Source organism: Ctenopharyngodon idella, chromosome 23 (assembly GCF_019924925.1).
Source record: "Ctenopharyngodon idella isolate HZGC_01 chromosome 23, HZGC01, whole genome shotgun sequence".
Taxonomy (NCBI): domain Eukaryota; kingdom Metazoa; phylum Chordata; class Actinopteri; order Cypriniformes; family Xenocyprididae; genus Ctenopharyngodon; species Ctenopharyngodon idella.
The window spans coordinates 14,911,368-14,938,423 of NC_067242.1; the positions used below are offsets into that span (position 1 = coordinate 14,911,368).

The 27,056-nt window shown below is 35.1% G+C and overlaps 1 long non-coding RNA gene across 1 annotated transcript in view; it reads left to right on the forward strand.

Annotated features, from left to right (window-relative positions):
• LOC127506472 (uncharacterized) overlaps nt 1–25,325 on the forward strand; it is a 44,930-nt gene extending 19,605 nt beyond the window's left edge. The window contains exons 2-3 of the long non-coding RNA XR_007928003.1: nt 10,357–10,455; nt 24,984–25,325. This is a non-coding gene — a long non-coding RNA (uncharacterized LOC127506472). The remainder of the gene's footprint in view (nt 1–10,356; nt 10,456–24,983) is intronic.
• Nucleotides 25,326–27,056: the final 1,731 nt, after the last annotated feature.

The following is a 27,056-nucleotide window of genomic DNA, read 5'->3' on the forward strand; positions in this document are numbered from 1 at the left end:
AACGGAAAGACCACTGGACATCTGTTACAGACCTTTGACATATTTTCCCCTATGCTCACTTATTTAAATGCTGCTGTAAAACAGTCAAAGCCTGGAGGAGTATAATACCAGGATTTACTGTTGAAAAGAGCCAGATTCAGGGAATCTTTTAAATCCCTTATGGCAGGTCTATAAGAGCAGGGACCGGCATCCAGAAAACAAAGCCAGATCCCAAATCAACACAGGAGACTCCTTTTTTTTTGGTCCATTTGTATTTTTCACTGACACAATACACCTTGAACAAGCACAAATTTAGAAGTATTTGAAAAACGTAGCTTTTTTGGTTTGTATTCATTTCATTTAATTAATTTTTAAAATTTCATTTATTTAAATTTTTTTAATTTAATCATTATTTCTTTGATGCATTATTCATTTTTAACGTATTAATTTATTAATTAGATAACCGATATATTGGCCGATAAATCTATATCAAAACCGATATATTGGCCGATAAATCAAAATTTTTATATAATTTTTGAGAGCCTGATTACAAAGTCAAAAGTTTCACCATTAAAAGCCATGTCCCAAGCACACGATTATAATGTTTTCATTATAATTTCATGTCAGATTTGCGCAGCATATGTTGCACTTAACTGTATTTTCCTTTTTGAAGTGATTTTCAATCACATTTTAAGCAGTTCAAAACCATCATGGTGAACAGTGCGCATCTGAAGTGTCTCAGTTGAAGGAAATAATCCATTATTTATCGGCTTTAATATATCGTTCAAATTTTCTTATTGGGCCGATAATGATAACATTAAAAATGAACATATATCGGCCGATACTGATATGGTGGCCGATATATCATGCATCCCTAATTAGTGCATGCTAAAAACTAATGCAAATTGGTCATCTATTTTAATTCCTTAATGTAATTCATTCTAAAACTTTTTAATCAGTTGACTGTGCTAATTTGTATTAATTAATATACAATGAATTTTTTTTTACCTTAGCGCTTGAGTTTGCTTATTGAGCAGAGACTATCAGAGATAAGCAGACATGATTTTGAATACTCACTGGTGAAGAAGAGTGGAAATTCCCTAAAAGCACTAGTCTTGGCTGTGTGAATTAGGTCTTATAAAGGTCTTGATTGGCATGCCGTTGACAGTGGTGTAAACACAAAGTGACAGAACTAGAATGAGTACATAATCATTTAACAGCACAGTTACTTTCCTGCTCCCTCCACCTAGAGCAAGTGTTCTACCAGAATGGCTTGATTTATACACTTCTCGTTTCCTCCTGCCCATGTAAAAATGGGGAAAAATGCCAGTAATTGTTAGCTATTTCATGTTGATTCTGGTACTTTTCTGATTGCACTGTCCTCCCCGTTATGGGCCAGCGAGCACACAAGCGCCTTAGCTCACTTCATAGCAAAGAGCAACAAGCGTAGAAGTTGTTGGTGTAGGAACGGAGAAAGGCATCCACTATAAATATTTAATCCGCTACGACTGGCTCTGGATTTCAGCTTTGTCTTTCATTGGATTACGCATTTAAGACTTCAAAAGATTAATGGAACTGCAAATAGAAGAGGGCTTCTCATCTCCCCACTGCATCTCAAAGATAAATGGAAGAATTACCATACAAATATCTATTTCAAGACACTAGGCTTTGTTGAGCGTTTAGAACGATCAAAGGAGTATGTTTACAGATCGATGTGTTTTCATTCAGCGTCGAGAAAGCGAAATTGTATAATTTTGTTACTCTGAAGTCAGCCACATTATTTGGTCTTTAAAACCTAGAGTATTGTATTATCCGTGCAGTGAGGAGGCCTGTTTGTTTGGACTCACTGTCAATTTAATTAGAAATCAGTGAAATAGCAGTTTGCGTTTAAGGAGATGATAGCTCTGTTTCTGCTCATTGATTTTGCATTATTGCTAAAGACATACCATGGTTCCACTCAACACTAGGGGTCTATTGGGAAAACCAGGTAAAAGGACTGCTGATGTATTTAAAATGATTTGCAAAAATCAATTGTTTTGTCTTGCATAAAATGCAAAGCATGGATGCGTGTTGCCCCTGTGCTTCTCCATCGATGGGCTTACTCAACACAAACATTCTGCTAATGATATATATCAGCTTATAAACACAATCTGGGATCATTTCGGTTCGTCGGGTGATGTGAAAATATCAATAATTAACAGCTAAGATCAATTTTAAAAAGGCAATGAAATAGCTTTCAGAATTGGCAAAAAAAAAAAAAAAAGTTTGCCCATGTATAGCTTAAATCTAATATTTTGCATGCTTTATCTCTAGTGAGATGAAGTAATACTGAATCCACCAAACACTTTGCGTTAATCTGTTGCAGACCATAGCGCACGTTCGCGATGCCATGTTAATCTGTCAGGCTGTTTGATATTAGCCACTGTTGTGCTGCCATGTGTTCTTAAACAAACATATGTCTAATTAACACAGGCGTTAAAATGACCAATTGCTGTGATTTTTTTTTTTTTTTTTTTTGCACATCATTTGCATAACACGGATTCAGGAATGTTACAATGGCAATTACGACAATTAACATCTTGCCTAGATGTCAATTGCCCCATGCCGCAAGCCACAGCAATTATGTCTATGCTAATTAGACTTTATGCTTTTAGCGAACAATTAAATGATTTAGCATGCCTCCGTTATAAAACTAGGGGACATCTCCTCCACCCCCCCTGAACAGCTCAACACACTCCACTGCACATCTTGGCTTGTCCCTACAGAAAACAAGATGGACTTTGTGAAAGACAAGAACAATTTCCATCTGATCTCAAGAGCCTCATTGGTATGACGGGCGTAAATGAAAGTGTGTGTTTATTAATACAGTGGCAGCGTGCCTATTGACGTTAGGATTTGACACTCGTATCACAGGCAGCTCGTGCTTGGGATCAAAATAACATCATGTTTGTTGTTGCATTTAGATGTACTTTACTACTTATTTGTTGTGATATTGATGTTTTTTGTGTGCATCTGTTGTGTCTGGGTTAGTTGCATTGATTAATCATTATAATCAACCACCTTTCTTTTTTCTTGCTGTGTAGACTATCTTATTCTAAATTTACTAGGAATATTTTGTTTGAATAAATGAAAAAATACTTAAAGCTAAAATCAGTAATGTTAGGAATTCTAATATTACAATGTACAGTATGAAAAATTAATATTAATTTTGAGATTAAATTTAACGTTGTTATTAGTGTTTTTAAAGATCAAGTGAGTGTTAGATGATAGCAAAGGTCATTTAAAGGGTTAGTTCACCCAAAAATGAATATTCTGTCATTTGTTACTCACCCTTGTCGTTCCACACCCGTAAGACCTTTGTTCATCTTCGGAACACAAATTAAGATATTTCTGATAAAATCCGATGGCTCAGGTAGCATCGAAGCTTTACGAATCTTTTGTTTCGAATCAGTGGTTCGGAGCGTGTATCAAACTGCCAAAGTCATGCCCCCCAGTGGTGAACCATTGAAATTTCGAAACACTTATGACGTAATGAAGCCTCGTTTACTGAAATCACATGACTTTGGCAGTTTGATACACACTCCGAACCACTGATTCGAAACAAAAGCTTCGAAGCTTCATAAAGCAGTGTTTTGAAATCGCCCAACACTAGATATTGTTGGATAAAGTCGTTATTTAGTTTTTTTGGCGCACAAAAATTCTCGTCACTTCATAAAATTGAGGTTGAACCACCGTAGTCACATGAACTGTTTTAAATATGTCTTTAGTAGCTTTCTGGGCATTGAAAGTGTTAATTATCTTGCTGGCAATGGAGGCCTTGGTGAGCCATCAGATTTTATCAAAAATATCTTAATTTGTGTTCCGATGATGAACAAAAGTCTTACGGATGTGGAACGACATGAGGATGAGTAATTTATGACAGAATTTTCATTTTTGGGTGAACTAACCCTTTAAATGTAAAAAAAGGGAAATGAGCATGCACAGTTAAATATTTAATGGCGACTTAAAGTTAAAAAACCTTGGCCGATAAAGGATATGGTAAGGATTATATTGAGCATCCCTAATATTTTATCCAATTTTATACACATACTATATCCTATGTGTTTTTTTTGTTGTTGTTGTTGTTTTTTTTTGCAAATTGCTTGAAATCATCTGAGTTTTTCATACCTAAGATGTTATCAATATAAAGAACATAAGGTCAACAGATCTGTATTTTTATGGCACTTATGTTTATTGCATATCAACTTTGGCATCCTCAATACTGCAGTCTAAAAAAAGCTGCCCTCCAGAGCTGTGCCAATAAGCTCAGTGAAAGGTTTGCCGTTCTGAGAGTCCTGGTTGTAAGTTGAACAACATAATTCTATGTAATCTACCTCAATAAAATCCATAGACATCGTAAAAACATTACAGCACACGTGGCGGTGGCCTCGGACCTCTGGAAAAAAAGGTCTTGTTTTGGCAAATTTGTGAGTGTTGCTACCATTTACGCTGATCGATACCCACATGTCCCTGTATTGATCCTCACATCTGTGAGGGAACTTGAGAGAATGGATCTGTTTGAGTTTTCATTTAGACCACACATCGGGATCAAGAGAGATCAGCACTAAAGAGACTAGTGAAGGTCTCTCTCTGTAATGCTATATTGGACATGACAGTAGAAGAAAAGAAAGATAGAAATGGTCAGAGGTTTTTTCTGTCAGGTTTATTTATTTTCTCGATAGCCCAGTTTATGCCTCACGCAAAAAACGCCTTGGTGCTGTTGTGTGTGATAACAGTTATTGCAGTTCATTTCAGCGCATCAAGTGTGACTGATGATGTTTACGTTAATTAGCTTAATTGCCAATTTAAATATTTAACTGGTAATTAAAAGCATCCTCAGTCTATGATTACATCATCGAGACAACATAGTCCACAATGCACTCAAACTGCCATGCCGTAACATCAGTCTTTATTTGTCACAGGCCATTTGAAAGCGGTTTGGATTACATCAGGCTTCATTACAGCGCCGTGACAGAGCCCCCGAAGACATTATGGAAACAATCCTTACCACATAATTTCTCTTAATTACTCAATGTCAGATTGAGCATATTCAAGACCAATCAGTCCTCTCATTTAGAGTTAATGTGTGTTCATATGTTTTTTTGGGGGGGTCCTGGAGGGCTCTTTTCACACCCCCACTCCTTCCATCGCACTGACCTCCCAGAGTGCCTAGAGCTTCCTCATTAATCTCTACACGACAGCCCTTGACCATTTGACTGTGCATGTGACTTCTGCGGAACAAAATCTCCGGCCGACAGACGATGATGGGACTATTCCCAAGTTTCCTTCCTCGCTTTGAAGCGGCACTCTTTTAAATTGACTGACATTATTACCATGTCAAGGTGTCACTCACGTGATACCTGTGCCGAATCTGGAGGAAACCAATTAAAACTGAGCTTTTTGTGTTTTCTATTCATACTTCGGGATTTGGTCGTTTTAATTAATTGTTTTGGCTTTTAGTGTTTGTTTAGTCTCTCGATGAGGTGAATGTTTGTTTGTGTATGTCTGATTTTGCGTGAGATGTCTGAAGAAAATCTAAACGCACCTGTCTTCCCTCTTGTTTTTATTACGTCTTCCCTGGCTTCTGATCCTCTCGCAATGTTTTAATCATGATGCCGCTTGTTTGTAATTATAAACACCTACGAGCTACATATATGAAAAACTGTTTGATGGAATTTGAGCCTATGGGTATCTCCCGTTTGCTTTGAAAACGGGGCCCCTCAACATCAAAAGCCAGTCCTCTTTTGAGGTGTCCATGTTGCTTTTTGCATATACCTTTAAGGCCTTGAGTTTTGAACAGCAAGGTCAACATTTGTTGCTGATGCACGGAGTCAAAACAGGCCTCTGAGGCCAGAGGAGAGAGGATTACAACTCTCATCTGCCCATCCACTTTTAAAAGCATAGACATTAAAATGCAACCAGAACATCTGAAAACTTTAACCTTAGAGAATTAATGGCTTTACAAGCTTTTCCAATCAGAAACTAATCAAGCTCTGCAATGTTATGCTGTTATTTATTTTTACTTTTATGTTTTTCAGTTTTAATTCTTTTTTTTTAGTTTTATTTTTTATTAACAATTATTAAAAACAATTCAAAATTAATGTCATATGGAAATACTTGTTTATTTACAACTTTAAAAGATTTTTCCAATCAGAAACTAATCAAGTTTTATTTTTTAAATTTCATTTTTTTTTTTGTATATTACTAAATATCACAAACAATTAATAACAAATTAATTGCATATGGAAATACTTGTTTATTTATTTTTTTTAATTTTTATTAACAACAACAATTTTAAAAATCAAAAAGCTTTTCCAAACAGAAATTAATCAAGTTGTATGTTTTTTTTTTTTTTTTTTTACTTTTTATTATTATATTATATTATATTATATTATATTATATTATATTATATCAAAAATGATCCATAATAAATTAATGGCATTCTTGGCTAGCAAGAGTAATAGATTGTTCGAGTGGATAAAATAAACAACAGTAGTGGAGTTCAACAGATGCCAAAAACATGACCAACATTGTCTTTCATGAAGGATTAGGAGCTCAGATTTAATCAAGTAAATAGATCTCAGGACCTCCACATAAAAACGCATTCTAGTGCTTTGCTTCAAATTAGATATGTTTACAGCTGCTCATACTGTCATCACAAGATTGAAATCCATCATTTTACAAAGTAAACACTTTACTTTGACTAAGTATTTTTGGCAGAGACCGGAAATGTGACCTGTTGACCTATTAACCTCCTCCATGTTGTGTGAAAGAGAGATTCAAAAACACAATCAACTCTGAGATCATTTTAATGTAATTGAGTAAAAATATTGTAAAACCTTTTGCCCTCAGTGAACAGTTACCTAGTGGTCTCCTATGGCCTAAGAAAACAATGCTGAAATTGTTTCTGTTTAGCAATTTTATAATTCAGATTTTTTTTTTTGGTTATAAATTATATTATTTATCACCATAATTTCAGAATCTCTTAGTGTTTTGTGCCTTTTTGTGCCTGCTTTACCTTCACAGGCTTGTGTAAAACCTGATGATTATGTTCTCAAGCATGATTTGGTATAATTCAAAAACATCTTGTGTTTCAATGGAAGCAAGAACATCTGGGTGTTTGTATAGAGTAGTGATTTTTAAATATTTCTTTTCATTTTACATTATAATGTTTCTCTGTTTAAAATTTGTCAAAATACTAAAACTCTCCAGGTTCAAATTTTATTTTGATTCCCAGATTTTAGTGTGATCTCAGACTTTTGGCATGGTTGGCAACCAAGGATGTGCGGCACGAGTCACGACTAATTTCATTAACTTTAAAATGGGTAATTTTGTAACCGACTAATCGAACAAACCCCAAAACCACCAAAATACTGTCAAAACTTTCTGTATAAGTGATTAATTTGTGATTTAAATAGTCTACTCAATATATGAATCAAACAGTCAAATCCCATTCTGAATGCCACTGAAAAAAGGTCATATGCGCTGTGCATTATCATCATAAACTTAAGCATTCACTTAATCAGTGTTTAAAAATATAGACATTTATTGGTCTTGCACTGCCTATTGATACTGAAGTACAAACTCAATATAAAAAACAGAATTTCTCAAATAAAAATGAACATAAGTCAGCAATGTTTGAGCATGCTTCTACACTGTAAAAAAGAATTGTTGGTTTAAATTAAAGTAAGTTGCCTGGTTGCCTTAAAATTTTGAGTTCATTGAAATTAAAAATTTGAGTTAATACAATGATGGCAACTGATTTAATCAACAGAAACTCAAAATATTATGTTATCAGAACCACATTAATTACTGAAGTTGATTTGACAAAAGAAAAAATGTTGTGATAACAAATCATGAAAATAATTTTTTGCATTTTTTACAAAATTGCAAGAAAAGCCTGACGTGTACAAGTAACTATACAGTATTTAAGGGAATTCTATTTACATTAATGTGTAAAGTATTTTCACTTGTATTTTCAATGTCGATTAGCAGCAGCAGTATTGTATAGACAGCTATTCTTGCACATCTCTAGTGGCGACATAGTAACTTAAAAGGTTCTTTAAGAGTGAATTTTGTTAGTAGTTTTGATATACATGAATTGATCATGCAAGGCAGTTAGTCAAATGATAGAAATAGGAAGTGTGTTTTTGTTATATTTTAGTGTCCTGTTATTGGCAAAAGTCATTGCCCACCCTTTGAATTATTGAGAGAACTGTATTTGTGAGATTAAGAGTTGCAAGTAGTCTTGTACCTAGTGCACCTTTGATTTCAAAAGAGAAAAAAGCCTGACATGGTTCAGGTAGTGTGAATGCTAAAATGGATGTCTTTGACAGTGACCTTGGTTGCATTTCAAAGCACTTGAATGGCGAAAATATGCATTTTTTGGCTGAGCCGAAACTTCTTGGTGTCTCCAGAGTAATTCCCATTCACCTGTAAACACACACTCCTTTACTGGTAAACAAGATTCGCTGTAAGAAAAAAAGAAGTAAGACTTACTTGATAGTCATAAAGGATTTTTTTCATTTCAGTGAGTAAAGATCAAAGCCGTGCTGATTTCTGAAGTAGCACATAGCCCGAAGCAATGAAGCATATATTCACAACAAATCTTGTTGCTTGTGCAAGGTATTACTTTAATTTTACTTCCCTGATTGAAGGGTGGGGGCAAAATTGTATATAGATATCACACATCTTCTGTGTAACCTTATTTGCTATCAAAATAATGTACCACCTGCTCCTTATTTTATTTTTATTTTTTTACTTCAAAATCAGTTTTGCATCAAAATGAAAAATAATTTTCCTTCATCTATAATCCTCTCTAATAGTCAACCACCAGTTTTAATCTTTAGATGCATTTTAAATCCAAGCTGTAATGTCTTAACTCTTTCACAAGGTCAAATATCTTAGCAAATAGAGCTTAAGCTTTGTTTTATATGAACAAAGTACATGATTAATACTGAAGAATTAATCATGCACTATTCATATACAGCAGATTGGGTAGTGATGAGGATTAGATTGATAGTTCCTGGCCTACTTTTTCATATGACATAAATTGACATTGCAGTCTAGCAAAGTACAGCTAAAAAGAAACTTTTAACTCTTTGTGTAATATGTTTTCCTGACCAGAGGTTGTGAAATGAATATCAATATTAGTTGCATATATTTAAATACAAAAGCAATAGAACTACACTGTAAAAAATTTATCTGTAAAATAACGGAAAAAGTACTGGTAGCTCATTACCTGGACATTATCCAGTAATTTCCGTTAACCCTAAAACACTATGAAGTACAAAATTTGAAATACTGGTACAACACTTGTAAAAAATAAATATGGAAAATTCTGTTTAATTAATACAGTACATTGTGCCATATTTTTATGAATTTTTTTTAGAGTGTATGAAAGTGTACACTGTAAACCTGAATAAGTTGGGCTAACTCAAAAAAAATGAGGTAATCAGTTACATCAATTTTTTTTGATTTATGTTCCCAATTTTAAGTAAGCAGAACTATCAAGATTTTAGTTTGTAGTACTCATGCATGTTAATTGCTCTTAACTTGAAGTACTAAGTTAGCTGATTCATACATTTTCATAGCAATTAACATAAAAGATTTAGTTAATTAACTTTTTTATTTTGAGTTCTTGCAAATCAAATGAGTTATCACTGTAAACCCTAATAACCCTAATCAGAACTCAAAATGGTTAAATGAGAATTTTTTTAAGTTAAAAAAACTCAAAGTTTAAGTAAGATTTTTATTTTGTACTCGTACATTTTTATTGTTCTTAACTTGAAATATTTGAGTACACTAATTTATACATTTAACTTAAAATGATCAGGTTATCTCAACATAACCTATAACAAACTAATTCAGAAAATGCCAACTTGCTAATTTGCTAACATGTTAACGATAGCATGGTATAGTTCCAGCTAAACTTAAGTTAGTCTAAATTTAAAATAAATTAGTTCATACAACTCAAAACGATGAAACAGTTCAGTTAACTTGAAATATGTAAGTTCTGTGAACTCAAAAGAAAAAGAAAGTTCTAAACACTCATAACAGTTAATTTAACAGAACTAATTTGTTTAATTAAAGTTGGTCCTACTCAAACCAATGAAGTATTTTGAGCATTAGGGTTTATAGTGTACTTAAAGTAAGACTTGGCCCATGGTGAGTACAACCTTTTGTCTGTAGAAGACATACGCATGATCATAGTATTGAGTAGCTGTACACAATCCATGTAAATTTATACGGCAATCATTGTGCATTTTACGTGCTGTGACAAAAGTTAAACTCGTGAATGTTTTGACACAAATATTATCTGATGTATATGTATTTCAGTGAAGTGTACACAGTGTGGTTTCTCTGGATGGCCCGCACGTCTTCAGCACCGGCAGAATCCTCTAAGGACCTGGCCTGACTCATCTGCGTCTGTGACAGGTAAGAAAAGATACCAAACAACTCACAGTAAGACAAGCAGAGAGCTGCCCTGCACAATGCGCCCTATTTTTTTTTTTTTTTTCCATTTCTTTTTTGCGGTGACTAGATATTCATTTTCACACCTCACTTCTCCATATTTATGATTGCCCATGAGAACATTTTTTATTTATGTTGACTCCTTTCATAAACTGGACAGCGGTTTCTTTTTTTCTCCATGTGTGTCAAAACAATCTCTGATTTATAATTTATGTGATTTATGATCGCTATAAGCTCTCAAAAAGTGTCAAAAGAAAAGTTTTTTTTGAATACAGAGTGATATCAAATGTGCTTAAATGGTTTATAATTCACTTATTAATTAGTCTGTTCAACTGAATGAGCAATGTTTTATTTTTACTCTGCTCTTTTTCCCTTTTAGCTCAAAGTGTGTTTGCAAATTTTAAATTCATATCCACATAAATGTGTATAAAAAATCTTTTTAGAGAGAGCTTTTGCCTTTAGGGGTTTCTACCTGAATCCTTAATGTGGTGTGTAGTTATGTTGTTATGTTATATAATCTTTGCAGTCTATGCCATGAGCAATGAGTGCCTAGAGACAGTAAAAGAGAGTTAGAGATGTGAGTACATGTTCAGTTCTCTGTTTATCATGTCACCTGACCTGCACTTCGAGCATCTCTCACCTTCACTCCAAATGCTACCTGGACTTTTATATACAGTATTCTGCTACTGTGGGTGGAATGTTTTGTATCGTGTTTTGTGTAAATGTCTTTAAGGCCTCGCGCTAATGTTAACGCACCTTGGCACTTGACTGTCATTTTCTGACAACGATACAGTAATGCATCAGTGTGATCTTTTTGGCAGTGGAACGAATTTAAAGCACAACATTAAAATAAAACATCCAGCTGGTGCATTTTTCCCTTTTTTATGTTTGCACATGATTGGTGATTTGTTAGCCGGTTTGTGCAGCTATTATCATAAAGTATGTCAAAATATTTGAACCGTGCCACTGACAAATGGAACTCACTGTACTTTTTATGTAAAGCGCTAGTGCTTTTCACTTACTGTGAGTTTCACCCTATGAGGCCGAGTCAAATTGACTTTCATGTCTGCATTGATTGTAGATATTACACAATGCAAATATGCATCTAAACCTGGCTATTTGGCATAATTGAAGCTGTTTAACAATGCATTGTGTTCTGCAGAATAACCCACCTTTCTGGATCCTTCCTACTGCATTTAATGCTAAAACATATTGGCAACTGACATTTGTGGACTCCATTAAAAGACTGACAATTACTTAAGGAAAAAAACTCTGCTCTCTCCCGGATGTTTGCATTTGATTGTGCTGATAAGCTGCAAATGTGGGTGTTTTGAGTGCTTGGTTTGAATTACATGTAAAGTGCAGAGCTGTGTTTATTTCGGATAAAATGAATTGATTAGTTGTGGTGAATTATGTTTCTTATCAGCATTTTGTTGGCAGGTGATATAGTTTAGGTGACTGTCGGACCTTTTCTTTCTACACAATTACTGTAAAATTTATAATTCACTAATGTCCCAAATGTACACATTCTTAACTTAAATTTACACACAATTAAATTAAGCCTTTTTTTTTTTTTAAACTAAAACAAATTATTTCAGTAGATTTGCTTTAAATTAAATTTCTACATTAATACTACTTATAGTTTTTCTGCCATAAAGAAAATGACTTTTTATTTTAGTATTAAGTGTTGAATTAAACTACACAATGAATAATTTTAGATTTAGATTTTTTCATTAATTTTCAGTGTGTCTCTGTTAGACTGTTTTGCATAAAAAAAAAAAAAGTTTAAACACAAATTGATTTAAGCGCTTTATTTTACTAATTTAAATGTATTGCATGCTGTGCAAATCTGTTGTAAAACAATGTTTTAATTTTCCCTCATTTTAATTTAATCAAACTAAATTCAGCAGTAACAACAACAAAAACAAAAAATTAGTTCTAAAAAGGTCTGAATTCGGAAATTAGACATTTTAAAATAGTAGTATCCCAAGTTAATGAGGAACTGAAAAGAGAGATGTTTGAAACCATAGAGAACTGAAGTGGATCATGTTGTAAGCTCTGTTTTAATGGACCCGAACTTATTCCAATTCTAGTCAAAATCTTTGGACTTGACAAAATCTTGCATTCTGAAGCTTCTCTAAGATGTTCTAGTCCAAGGTCTTCAGAGATCGACTCATTAGTTTAGCCTGGGGAAGTCGTCTGCTTGGTCTACAGCTTTCAATCATGGAACTAGGGCAAATGTTGTGAATCATAACATCTGTCAATCAAATTACTTTAATGAGTCAGATTTGTTGATGAAATCTGGTTGTCACTGGGGGGTGGGGGGGTGGGGTTCTGCTATAAGAGGTTTTCTCAGGACAGACCTAAGACCTTTTTTTAGTGGAACCAAACCCCGATCAGGCCTCATTGGAGCAATAATAACATGTTCTGAGAAACATACATGATTTGGTCTGTCAGGAAATGTTCTGGAGAATGTTTCAAATTGGAATAATTGTGAATTTGGTTAATACAGCACTGTCTGATATAATCTGAACGTCCGTTGTTCCATTAACAAGATTTATATCAATCTAAGTCTTGATACGCCTAAGAGGACCGACATTGAAAGCCATTGTTTCTGTACATTTCTCATTTTGGTTAAATCTGAGTTTCTTTGAAATAGATTATTAATTCTTTTCTTTTATAACCCAACTCCCTGCGATGGTACCAAAATGTACATGGTCCTGATTGTTGATTTATGACAAAGTAGCTCAACAAGAGGTATTGTAGTCTAGACCACATTGTTTCCATATGATTAAACCGTGCGCCATTGAAGCCTTACGTCATTCGTGGCATTGTGGTATATTCTCACTAGTACCTCTAAATGAATGTCAACTTGTTTTACTTCTGCTGCAGCCGATCGATACTTCATTAGGCTGAATTGTCTTGTGTCCATGCAACCTTGAAGCTGTGGCTTAATTACCTCCAGTATTATGCAGGGGGCTCTGGATGTGAGGCAGGCTCAGCTGTGTCCCCCTCCAACAAAGCCCCTCGGCTTCCTAAAGGTTGGGCTCGGGGTGGGGGCGTAGGGGGGGCGGGGATGCGAAGGGGAGGAGGAGGTGGAGATATGAGCCATAGATGCAGCGAAGCTCAGGGGGCTGCCATTCTTTCAAGTCGCCTGGCCGTTTTATTCATTCCAAATGGACGATTGAAATGAGGGGAGATGAACATTCGGAAATGTCACCAAGCTTAGGGTTTGATGGTCTGGCTGTGTGTATTGTGCAGAGTGCAAATCTAATTCCCCGTCTGTCCACAGAAAGGTTTAGGCTTCGTGGAAGGCAAAGAAGAGGGGAAAAAAGATGGAGAAAGCAAAAGGAAAGCACTGATAAATTTGATTTCCACGCACATGCTAGATGCAGTTAGGCAAATTTGGATAATTTAGAATTAATGGCTATCAATGTATCATTCATCTGTAGGCAGAAAAGCTGGTGGAGGAGGGGGACTGGGAGTGCAGTCAAATGGCAATCATGACAAATGACATCCCCTGTCTGAGAGCCACTTCTCCTCACTGGGCTGATTTGTCATCTCCACTTTTGACATTTTTCATCCTAGTATCAAATCACAATGACAGTCTGATATTTTCTAATTCTCTGTAGCCAGGAGCGCACCAAAATAATGCCTTATATATGCTTTTGCTGCTCTTGGCTGGCACTAAAAATATATCAGACCTTTTCTTTAAGTATAGCATGTATGTTATTCAAGCAAAATACAAAAGAAGCATGTTAGAATTAGTATTTGGTTTCTCTTTAGTAAAAAATATATACATATAAAAGAGTTGCCTGATCTGTTTAACCTGTTTAATCTATTTATATATACAAATTATGCCGCTGGATAACAAACAACCGTAATAGTATATGTTTTACTATTTTATAAAATGAAACCACATCTAAAAATGTTTCAGAAGTTAAAACATTTATTATTTATGGCCTGGAATAAGGATCTGATCATGGCCTTGATCAACCTTCTTGATTTTAGTGCAGCGTGTGTGAAGATGAGGATTTGTAATATTTTTTTCTGTGATGTAATGACATGTGACATATTAATTACATTTTTCAGTTTTGGGAGAAAAAGTTAATCTTTAGTAATAATAATAATAAAAATTAATAATAAAATTATATTATGAATTGACTGTACATTTTTATTTATATTTTATAAATTATTATTATTGTCATTGTTTTTATTTAGTTAGTTAGTGGACCGTAAAGTTCCCCTAATTGAGATTCACCCATTATATGATTTATGTGAATTGTTGATACTAAAACTTTAGTCTAATAAATATTTAAATTAAGTTGAAATATCACAGTGGTGTTAAGCTAAGCTTTCCATAAGTCTGAAATGAAGACACATAGTCTTAATACATTTCTATAAAACATATGCGGTAAGATTAATCTGTAATGCCTGCTGCGTCTATAGCACATCTATCTGTAGCACGATCAGAGCGAGAACTGTAGGGCTCATTTGAGTAACATGAAATCTTTATGAGTCCTGCTCAGTGAGGGGAGATAAACATTGGCCAGAATTAGTGTCATTCCCCAGTTAAAGCCGAGCTCCTAAAGTCTCACATTATATGTGATGTCTCTCCGGGGTGGTGGCAGGCCCTCCAGGAAAGCAGATGGCAACTAATTCCTTTTTTCCTGCAGGTCTCTTTCATTTCATCTGATCCCGATTGTGTCTAAATGGTGCAATTATGCAGCAAGGGGTTTTTGCTGCTTATTGTTTTATGTAATAAATGTCAAGTATGCATGGCTTCACATGATTCGTTAGCATCTGCCGAGGCTCCACCAGTGCAGGCCACTGCCTGATTTCTGGCATTAATGACAACTGCAATTATTTCAAATCCGTACATGGACTTAAGACAGTATTTGGCTCTGACAAGGGCTGTTAGGTTCTGTTTTTCTTTCTCCATCCATCTACAGTATGAGATACCGGTATGGAGGTTGACAGGAGCACTGGCTTTCTGGTGCAGGAACACAGTCCCATGGTAAATCAGGTTTCTCTGCGGATCGCCCTTCATGTAATGAAAGCTTCATGTGAGGGAGCTCGGGCCCCGAGTGCCCTCTCCCTCGCTCATTCTGCCATAATCTCTTCCTCTCCCACTCGGGTCATGTTCATGAGTTGGAGTGGATAACCCAAAGCGCCCAAACCGGCCCGCTAACACTGAAATCCATGTTTAAAGAGGCTGTCAGGTTTAGGATGGAAAGGAAGCACATGAAAAAGTTGCTACCAGGTCATTTCGGTGCAAGAAACATTGTTTAGAATCAGCTGCAATGATGCGATGATGTGAAAGAATATCTGTATTGTACTGGAAGTACACTACCGTTCAAATGTTTGGGGTCGGTAAGATTTCTAATGCTCACCAAAGCTGCATTTATTTGATCAAAATGCAGTAAAAACAGTAACATTGTGAAATATTATTACAATTTAAAATAACTGTTTTCTATTTTAATATATTTTAAACTGTAATTTATTTCTGTGATGGCAAAGCTGAATTTTCAGCATCATTACTCCAGTCTTCAGTGTCACATGATCCTTGATCCATGATCATTCTAATGCTTATTTGTTGCTCAAGAAACATTTCTTATTATTATCAATGTTGAAAACAGTTGTGCTGCTTCATATTTTTGTGGAAACCATGAATGTTCAAAAGAATAGCATTTATTTGAAATGGAACTCTTTTTTTTTTTTTTTTTTAACATCTTCACTTATGAAGCAAGTTTCTGCCACTAAATAAAAAAAATAAAAAAGGTAATTGCGACCTTTTTATCTCACAATTCTGACTTTTTCTTAGAATTGCGAGATTTAAACTCGCAATTGCGAGTTATCAAGTCAGAATTGGGTGTTATAGTCAGAATTCTGACTTTATATCTCACAATTCTGTCTTTTTTTCATCAGAATTGCAAGATATAAACTCGCTATTCTGACTTTATAACTCGCAATTGTGATATAAACTCGCAATTGTGATATAAATTTGCAATTGCGTCTTATAAAGTCAGAATTGCAAGTTATAAAGTCAGAATTGTGAGAGATAAACTCGCAATTGCATGTTATAAAGTAGAATTGCGTGTTATAAAGTCAGAATTGCGAGATATAAACTCGCAGTTTTGACTTTTTTTATCAGAATTACGAGATATAAAGTCAGAATTGCAAGTTATAAAGTCAGAATTGTGAGAGATAAACTCGCAATTGCGTGTTATAATGTCCAATTGTGAGAGAAAAGATTGATGTTTTTTCTTTATAACTCAAATTCTGACTTTCTCTCACAATTGGACATTATAACACGCAATTGCGAGCTTATATCTCACAATTCTGACTTTATAACTCGCAATTCTGACTATATCATGCAATTGTAAGTTTATATCTCACAATTTTGAGAAAAAAGAATTGTGAGAGAAAAAGTAGCAATTACCTTTTAATTTTTTATTTCATGGCAGAAACAAGCTTCCATACTTTACTGACACTTTTGCTACATTTGCATAAATATAAATGGTATACAATGAAAAAAAAACTTCATTTTGCTATTTAAAGTTTATCCACCCAGTTGAACTTGTCTGTCTTTGGTTTTCCTTTGTTGTCTGTAAGAAATGATTAGCTTGTGTAATAATAGTGTGCTAACTATAGCTACCAAATTTTCTTGGCTGAACAGTTTTTTTTCTCGTACACAACTACAAAAAGTACAACTGAGAAATGAAAACAGGCTGACGGGGAACACAAATAAAAAGCAGGAAGCAGGGGAAGGAAATATCTATGGCAATTCATTTTGGAGCAGAACAGTTTTGTGTTGCGCAGATGGCAGCCATTGCACTTGTTTTTCATATTACTTTTCTCATCCTGGAGGAGACGTGATTGATTTTTCCTGGCTGTGTGATGACTTTCAGTTGGAAAGTTGAGATAGCATCTACCTCGTGCCCAGAACCTCCCAGGCTAATCCGTTTGAAATTCGCCTTGATTGTTTCTGAACTGCCATTTCCAAATTTCTTCCCACATCTCCACACGCCTCTGCCATTCTTAAACCGTCGGAGTCTTTTGGAAAACCCTGATTTGACTGAAAGGATAGACAGGGGACGGGGGGCCAGTGGTCACCCTCACCTTGGGGGCCTTGGGGAGGTGTATATGTGTGTAAGTGTACCCCAGCTCACTGCCACCTCCTGGGAGCCAATGTGACTGACTGCTCCTGGCTGCATAGACTTGCACACGCACCATCATTAATGCGTATTATTGCTCTCCCACTGTCAGGCGCTGAGACAAACAGCCACCGCCAGATTCTTGTTTTTTTTTCTTCTTCTCCCTACTCTCCTTCGTTCTATCCCTCCCTCTGATTTAGACTGCAGAGCAGGCAAAAAACACAACCGAATTATTCGGGAGAAGCTTCATTTTTCTGTTATCTCTGCCGACGGCTGATAACAAAGCTACACGCTAATATAGTTTGATTTGTTTGTCAGTCATTTATCATGTGACCTTTCCCAGTATCGCTAATACTGCTGGAGGATTGTGGGGCGAGATGGAGAAATGAAAGAGGGTTGCCAGATTGCTTTTACAAGTACCAGTGGTCAGCTTTGGCAATTCGTGTGCATTATGAAGAGGCAGGAGAGGGATTGTTCTTACAATTTATTGTCTCTTGCATCCATTTTTCCCCCCAAGATGACCATTGATGTTTTAATGAATTTCAGTTCAAATTATGTGTTTAGCAAAATGTCTAGTTTTATTTTTTAAGTTTGTGATACTGCTAAGAGGATTACATATTATTACATATATTATCCTAATATGATTTATAGAACTTGTGTATCTGTCTATTTATCTCATATAGGAGTCAGTCAGAGCTTCAAGTATGCTAAATTCAGAAAGCAGGTAAATTAGATTCAAGAGGTGAACTCAGATATATATTTATTTATATTTTTTGGACATTTATACGGAAACCAAAGGGGAATTCAGCAGTCAATTCATTTTCAGTGCATCTCCTGAATTGATTTAGAAATGGAAGTGATATTGACCTGAACCTGAACAGGGTCAGTATCAATCAAAATGCTAATTCTAGGACTCTAGGTTGGTAAATAATTATGAATTGCAGTATGATGGCCTGTATAAAAAGCAAGCTAAAGTCATTGATTTTTTTTTTTCTTCCCCAAATATATCATCATCAAATATGTCATCTATTTTTTCTAATATATTGATATCAATATATTAATTGAGATTTTATAATTTTTTTGTAATTGGAGACAACAAATTGCACTCACAATGGATTTTTACAATATTTTATGACATGGTATTTACTTCAAATGTTTGTCACAGTAATATAATATATATATTTTATACGTTATAGCACAACCTGATTTTTTTTTAAAAACCTCTTATTAATTTGTATCTCTAAATGATTTAGTTATGCTTTTGTTTACATGTAAACATATAATTCTCAACAAAGACAGCCAGACTTACAACATTTCTCATCAGTGTCAAAACCTGCCAGCTACTAGTCAGCACTGGGTTGCCATGGAGACCGGGTCAGGAATAAGCTTTTACTTCTCAGATGTCCGAGACATGCTCATGTCACTTGTGGAACTATGAATTTTGAATACAGGTCAGGAGATGTATATCGGGGAAATAAGCTGGGAAGTGGACCATAATGGCAGCTTGCGTTCATAGGTCCTTGAAATTCATGATTCAATCTTAAAAGCAGATATTTTAGATGACCTTTTTATTGCTTTTAAGTGTAATTTGTGTGTAATTTGAGAAATGGACCTATAGAAAGAGGAGAAATGAGAAAGAGAGAGATGAAATGAAACAAGATGAGCATTTTTAAGTAATATAGGGAAGTAGAATAATAATAATACAGTAAAACAGCAAAAACTTTGCAATTGTAAAGAGCCTTTATGAAGCACTTGAAGGTTTTTAAGCTCTTAGTTATTGTAAGTATCTTGATTTCAATGCAGTTTAAGCCATCAGCATAAATACTATTTTTTTTATTTTGCCAGATTTTAATAATGAGGACATTTTGAAATGGAAAAAAGAAAGGGTTTATGTGGATAATAGAGATTTGTCATAAACCCTTCATATGGATCAAGTGCTCCAATCTCTTTGTGTTTCTTCACCAGACTGGTCTTAAGAATTTAATACTGTAATGTCAACACAAGGATGTTTATTTTCCATTTCATAATTGATGTACAGGATGATGCTAGACTTTTAAAGTGATTTTGTTTTTGTTTTTATTTGATTTTTATGGTAAAACTAAAAACACCAAAAACAAATGTAAATGTAATCGATCACTTGGACTTCATCCAATAAATGTGTGATCTATTTATACTTCTTTTTTTTTAATTTGCAACATATCTTTCATAAATGAATGGTTGTTCTCACCTTGAAGCACCCCGTCCTTCATTTAATTGTCATTAAATAATTCAAACAGCGTATTGATTGCACTTCAGATTTGACCCCTATATAAATTTCTCACCTGATGGCTGACGACGGCTTCCTAATCAGAAATGTTTTATCTAATGGCTTACAGAAATTCATCACTTATTCTCTCAATAACGGTGTTTTATGACAGGATCCCTATCATCCTGTCTCCTCGGTTTCACCCTTTCCTGACCTTTGTGATGCCCGAACGTGTCTGGGTTATATATTTTCCGTCCCGAGCGCAGTCTCGACCATTAGCTAGTCCCTAAACCGCTAGTGAAAAGGATCAACTCTGAGCATTTCTACAGTTCATTCATTTTGTTGCTCCCCAGTGATCGGTCTGCCTGCCTTTAAATCCCTCTTTTATTGTACACTGCACTGACAGAAGCAGCCTTGTCTTTCATTTCCTTGATGTGCTTTGTACAGCTGTATGGCCTTTGTTTGTATTGATACTAACATTACCATAAACCACCACCCAGGGGCCAGAAACAATCGACTAACTCTTACCAAATCCAATACACTTTAGCTTATCAACCTCGAAGTTTGAGTTTGGTTTGGATGGCACACGCTGCATGCAGTCTGAGGTTGAGATGGCGAGTGGAGAGCCACTGCGACCGAGTGTCAAGAGGGTATCGAATCGGTCACATAGATCACTGTCTTGATTTCTGATGACTCAGATTCCCCAATTTTTTTTTTGTCTCTTGCCACTTCAGTGCTTCGTTGGCTCTCACCTTCTGTTCAGGTTCAACAATAGCGGGATTACTCTTTAAAAAAAGCAGCAGTTCAGTGCAGAAAGAGGGATTTAGCAGAGATGAGTATTTAAAATGAACCGCCTTTGAAAAGAGGGGGACATTAATTATCACCCCTGCAAAAGAGTCACAAACGCTTTACTCATTACCAATGGAAATGTGTGGGGGTTTGTGGGGGAATTTCAAAAAAGTTTCTTGTATTGTAAATGCAAAATGGTGCCTGACCCTTTTTTTGTGTTCCGCCTAATGGGAGGGTCATATGCTTCTTGGAACTTAGTGGGATCCCGGAGTCAAGCTTTGTAAAATGGGGCCATTGAGAGTTCAGTTTCCGATACATGCTTCAAAGGCGTCAGCTGCATCTTTGATGTGGCCTCTTAAGTGAAGTAATGGAGGAATTGTGGCAGGCTGAAAATAATGGAGGTGAATCTAGCATCATTACATGCTTCATTTCTTCAAACATTCTAATCCCTCTGATTCCACACATTTATGCTGTCATTCTTAGCATGCATCAATATTTATTACTATACTAATGCACGGTGTTTCGGCTCTAATGCTGAATGCATATGCGTTTGGTGACTTCACACACTAATGTAGTGTCCTCACTGGTCATCTATGAAGCTCAGGATAGTCTCGTGCTTTTGTTTAATCCAAAAGTTCCAGATGGAATATGTGTGTGTTTTGTGTTGCAAAAGATATGAAATAAAAGCTGAAATGCAGTGTCTTGTAAATCCATTTGTATTGTGAAGTATGGTTCCTCTCATCATATGGAAATTATCAGAACCTTAAGGTATTAAGATTAAATTAAAAAAAAATTCTCAAGAGATGTACTGCCTCACTTTTTTTTAGTTTTTAGTTAAAACTGTATATTTAAAAAATGCGGCTTGTCTGATCATGATTTGTTATGAAGCTAATACATAAATTTCAGGTGTAAAACACACACACACACACACACACACACACACAGACATACACATGCATGTGCGTACACACACACACACACACACATACACACACACACACACACTACTGTTTAATTTTTTTTTTTGAAAGAAGTCTCTTATGCTCACTAAGTCTGCATTTATTAATCAGAAATACAGTATAAACTGTAATATTTTTTTTTTTTAAATATTATTAATATTACAAATATTATTACATTTAAAATAACTGTTTTAATGTACTGTTTTAATATTTTAATACATTTGTGTGTGTGTGTGTGTGTATATATATATATATATATTTTTTTTTTTTTTTTTTTTTTTTTTGTAAAAAAATATATATTTTGTGGAAGCAAAAAAGTGAATAAATAATATTATATATTTTATTTTATTTGTTAATGTGGGCTCAAAGTTATGAAATAAACAGACAGACTTCACAATATAAATGGATTTGCAAGACACTGTCTCGCCAGTATGAAACAGTTCAGTCGAAGTAACAGAGTTTAATATCAAGATTTTAGGATTATGATTAAATTGTAGGGTTTATTAGTATTTGTTTAAATTTAAAGTCATTTCCTCACCTTGTACTGTTAACACTATTATTTTTCTGTTTACTCATATATTTGTGTACCTATATATATTTAATAATAGTAAACCATATTGAGTCACTTTTTTGTTTCTTTTAATCACAAGACATGTAGAAATTCAGTTTTAAGAAGACAAACGCTGATGTGAGGGTAATTTAAAACCTAAGTGTGGCTTGTCTCATCATGTTTTGCTGTGTTTGGGAGCTATCATTCACTGGACTGTGTGAGACGCACCGAGCTTGATGATAACTGGGGCTCCTTAATCTGGGTCCGCCATCTCCTCTGATGTGAATGCTTTTAAATGACATTACTGAATCAGACTCCATTCTCCAGGTCTCAGCGGCAAAAGCCTCATTTATTGTACTTAATGTGCAGATTTATGTAAGGAGACAGTGGTCAACATTCATAAGATATCATTCTTTCTCTCTTTCTCTCTTAACCTCATCTCCCTTCTCTTGCCCCCCCTTCACCCACCCACCTCTATTTCTCGCTGTCTTTCTGCTCTCTTAGATTGAGCTCAGCATGCAGTGTAGGGTGACTGAATGAAACAGGCCAATAGGAGGCATAGGTAGACCGTGGAAATTAGAAGTGCTTTAGGACCAGCCTTTAACAAGACAATGACTTTCAGAATGCAGTGCAGCAAACCAGACAGAACAGCATATCACGAATACGTTTTATAAATATTAAAAAATCGGTTTATTTTAAAATATATGTAGTTTTTTGTGGTGTTTGTGGTGCTGTGTACATATACATGTACATGTATCAGTGGACCAGTTGATGTTCATTTTTTAATGTGTACATTTTAAATAAAAATATATATTTATTTTTTATTAAACATAAAGTTTTTACTTTTGACATTTGCACAATTTTTCTTATATATATATATTGCATTTACACACTTTTGTGTCATTTAGAATTATTATTATTAATATTATGTATATTTGTATATTTTATGGGTAAACATAAAATGTTTAGTCATAGGGTCCTTGCCAAAAAAAGCTATATTTCCTCCAGAACTGAGATCATATTTAGGTTTTTCCTTTGTGAGAGCATTGCTAACACAACACATTTCTTTCTTTATTCTTGAAAATCTTTCTTGAAGTGATATTATGTTTGTATGATGAACTGTGTGACTTTTTTATTTGATTTATGCGAAGTATTATACACTAGAAATGGCTAGAAGAGATCTAAAATCTAAAAATCCTAAATGAAACTCAGTACAACCGCTTCCCATGATGCTCCTTTGACAGAGGGTTCATATTATCATATCTTACATGGTTAAAATATGGTGAGCTTGTCACAGCATTTATGAAGGATAAGATTCACTCCCATTTAGATGGCTCATGACTAAAAGGGAAGCTTAGATGCTCTGTTGGAGAACAAAGAGAAGCCTTGTAGGAGAAGTGTGAAGACGACATGCTTAATTACATCAGCTGCTGTGAAGACCAGTGCCGGTCTTTAATTTATGATGGTGGTGGGAGAGGAGACTGTTTTGAAGACTGGGAGGCCAGAGACAGAACTGATAGGAAATGATTCAAGAGGTAGAGGAAGAATCAAAGAGGTTTGAAATGATAGAACAAAAAGAAAATTCCTGCACTGCCTCTAACTACCTTTAGAATCAATGCAAGTCACTGTATTATTCAGTTCAAGATGTTTATTCATAACTAGACTGCATTTCCTGAACTAAATACCAGTGTTTGTATGGCAGGAAAAGGAGAGTGTTAAAGTTTGAGCTTGTTTTTACTTCCTGTCAGGCAAGAATCATCACACAATGCAACACCGTCTTTACAGTCTAAAGGCAGATAAGAAAGAAAAGACTAATCACAATTTGATATGCAAATACAAGTAGATGTGAGTATGAAGACCAATCAGAATTCAAAATGCAAATTTTACAATGAGGTCATATAGGTTATATTTGGAATGCCAGACATTTTATTAATTATTTTCTACATTTTATTAAATTATATAGTTTACCAAAAAATAGCACAAATAAATCTGGAATTATCTACAAATCAAATTTGAATGGAGTTTAAATGGAGTCTTATTTCAGGTTGAATAAATTAAAATAGACACATTAAATAGTGGTTTAATATTCAGGGTTCAGAAAATGCTAGGAAAAAGATAAGAAAATACATTATCTTGTCAGTATGTTTCATAAAACCCCTGTTTTTCTGTTTTTCAGATGTGGCTAACAATGTATTTATATGGGTCTCAGACATTATTTATAACGTAGGTGGCTGCTGGGTATTCATCTAAGAGCTTGTATCTTCCTGAGCTTAGCATGCTGGGATAGAAAGGCGTGCTAGAGCCTCGCACCTTTAGCCTGGGTATCAGTATGACTGCGGAGTCTCCATGCGACGTGCTTTAAAGATGAACTGTTTGGTGTGATCCGAGCCTGTACGGGGTGGAAGGCCTCGGGCGAGGAATAAGACATGCTCTGCTTCAGGTGCTGTGTGGAAAGCAGAAGATGAGCTCCATTGTCTTCTCTCTCTTGTCTCTTTTGCAGAGGTAAAGAGCAGAGGAGCATAATGGCTTGCGTTAGCCTTTCTCCCGCAGCTAGCCAGCCCCGGCGTAATGTTCGTAGGTTAGACGCTTAAAACCAGAGGGCATTTAGATCAGAGGACATTTGTTCCCCCAGCTGTCTTGCTGTGGCCTAGCGGGGCCCCTACGTCATTTGTTTCCCATTTCTGTGTCAAAAATTTCGCATCTGGGGAGGAGTACTTTACCCTCAGATTTCATTTATTTCCCTAAACATACGTTCAGCCATTGTTTTTCTCTCCCTCTCTCTTTTTTCGCAGTGGACTCCATTGCTTCAGTAAGATGGATGGCGAGTGTGTAAAGGAGCTGACATCACAACACTTACTGGGAGGCAGCGCAAGCAGCCCCCCGGTGACCTGCAATTCAAGCTCCAGATTATGGTTGTTCATTGTTTGTTTCTCCTCCTTGTTCAGGCTCGGCGACAGACCGCTGTCCTAACGGCGCGCACAAATTAAAGCCTCGTAACTAAATCTGTGACTTGTGTGAAGAGTCTAGCAACATATAGGTTGTGGTTGAATTGTGCCGTGATTATCATTAATGCGATATCAGCAACTTTCCTTCATAGATATTTAATTAGACAGCTGTTTATGTTTGTGCAATTTCCGCATTTATGTGAGTGTTAACGTATTATTAAAGCAAACACTGAAGATCAAATCCATTTCAGTCATCTCTGTGTCACAGGGTTTGAGTTATTTAGCCTGGCAATGTACAAATTCAAAGCAGCATTTCATCACCATTTTCTGCTTGTATAACTTGCGCAATCTAAGCATCTACAGTATTATGGCTTTTTGAATTTCACCCATCACCGTTTTGCTTGAACTGAAGCTTGAAGTCCACTGTGTGTTTTTGCCAGACGTGGTTGCAAAAGCGAGTGCAAGATTGACTCGTATCAATGATTTATAGTCCCTGTGTGATTGGATACTCATGATTTTCACATGGCCAACAATCTGTTGTGGTGTGTTATATATAACTGATAATTTCAGTTTCCACTACAGCACAGAATAATGTAGATTACTAGCTTGGTTCTGTCGTTTAGCCCTTGTGAAGTGGGAACATTGACTAAATGGGCCAAATCAGACAGAATGAAGCATTTGCACTCACTCTGAGAAATTATATCTAATGCACAGATATATTCTTAACCAGTGGTTCTCAGCCTCAAGAAATGGGCTGTAAGTATGACCTGTTTTAACAGCAAGGGAAAAAAACAGTGCAAAATGCAAATAATAAAATGCAACTAACTGTTGTATCATTCATAGGGATGCATATATATATAGTACTATCCAAAATCAGTATGACATCCAAAGTATGTAAGGTAGTAAAACTAGATCTCTTTTATTGAATCCAAAAGGTGTTAATTATATTTTGCTACATATAAAGGTATTTTAAAGATTCTGAAGTGTCAAAAGGTCATTCGGTTTAACCATCCAAAGGCTAATACCGCCATTTCATTTGTGATTAAAATATCTTAAAATATAATAAATGTATATATTTTTTATTCTGGCATGATTTTATAACATCATATATCAACATAGTGCAAAATGGTATTAAAATGATGTGTAGAAGTCGTTGCTTTGTTATGAGAAAGAATGTCCGGAAAAATGAATTTCATTGATGTCATTCGGAGTAACCAATATAAAGGGTCCATTTTGGATCAAGTCATGCGGTCAATATCATGTGACAGGATGTGACATTATTCGGACACCTGCAAAGGACCACATAGTCATGAAGTAAAGTAACTAACTCTCTCTTAACTATTTGAAATATTTATGTTTTGACTTGCTCATACGCATGTCCCGAAACATCAGGTCATTCGGTACAACCGCTATAAAAAAGAAAATGATGTAATATTTTAAAAACTTGTACTAAATATAAAATGTTTAGCTAGCTAGATATCAGCCTGTTATCATTGTTTGAAAATATTGTCATTCAGTATAACCAGAACTGTCATTTGGTAAAATCAAAATTTTGGTTAAACCGAATTACTTTTTTGGTGACAAATTTTGTCCATCTTGTAAAAAATGATGAAAGCAGTGTTAATTTATTATAAAAACCACATAATCTTATTGTTAACACTTAAAAAAACTTAAATTATAGTATTAATTATATTTCCATCATGTTTTTTTTACACTTTTAAAAACCTTATTCGTCAATGACCCATATAACATGTTATCAACAATATTGTATCATACATGTTTGTTTTCCAAATGTACTGTATATGACTTTTTTAATGACATCTAATTAGGGCTGTACAATGTATCGTTTTAGCATCGATATTACGATGTGCACATCCGCGATAGTCACATCGCAGGCAGTGCAATGTCTAGTATAGGGAT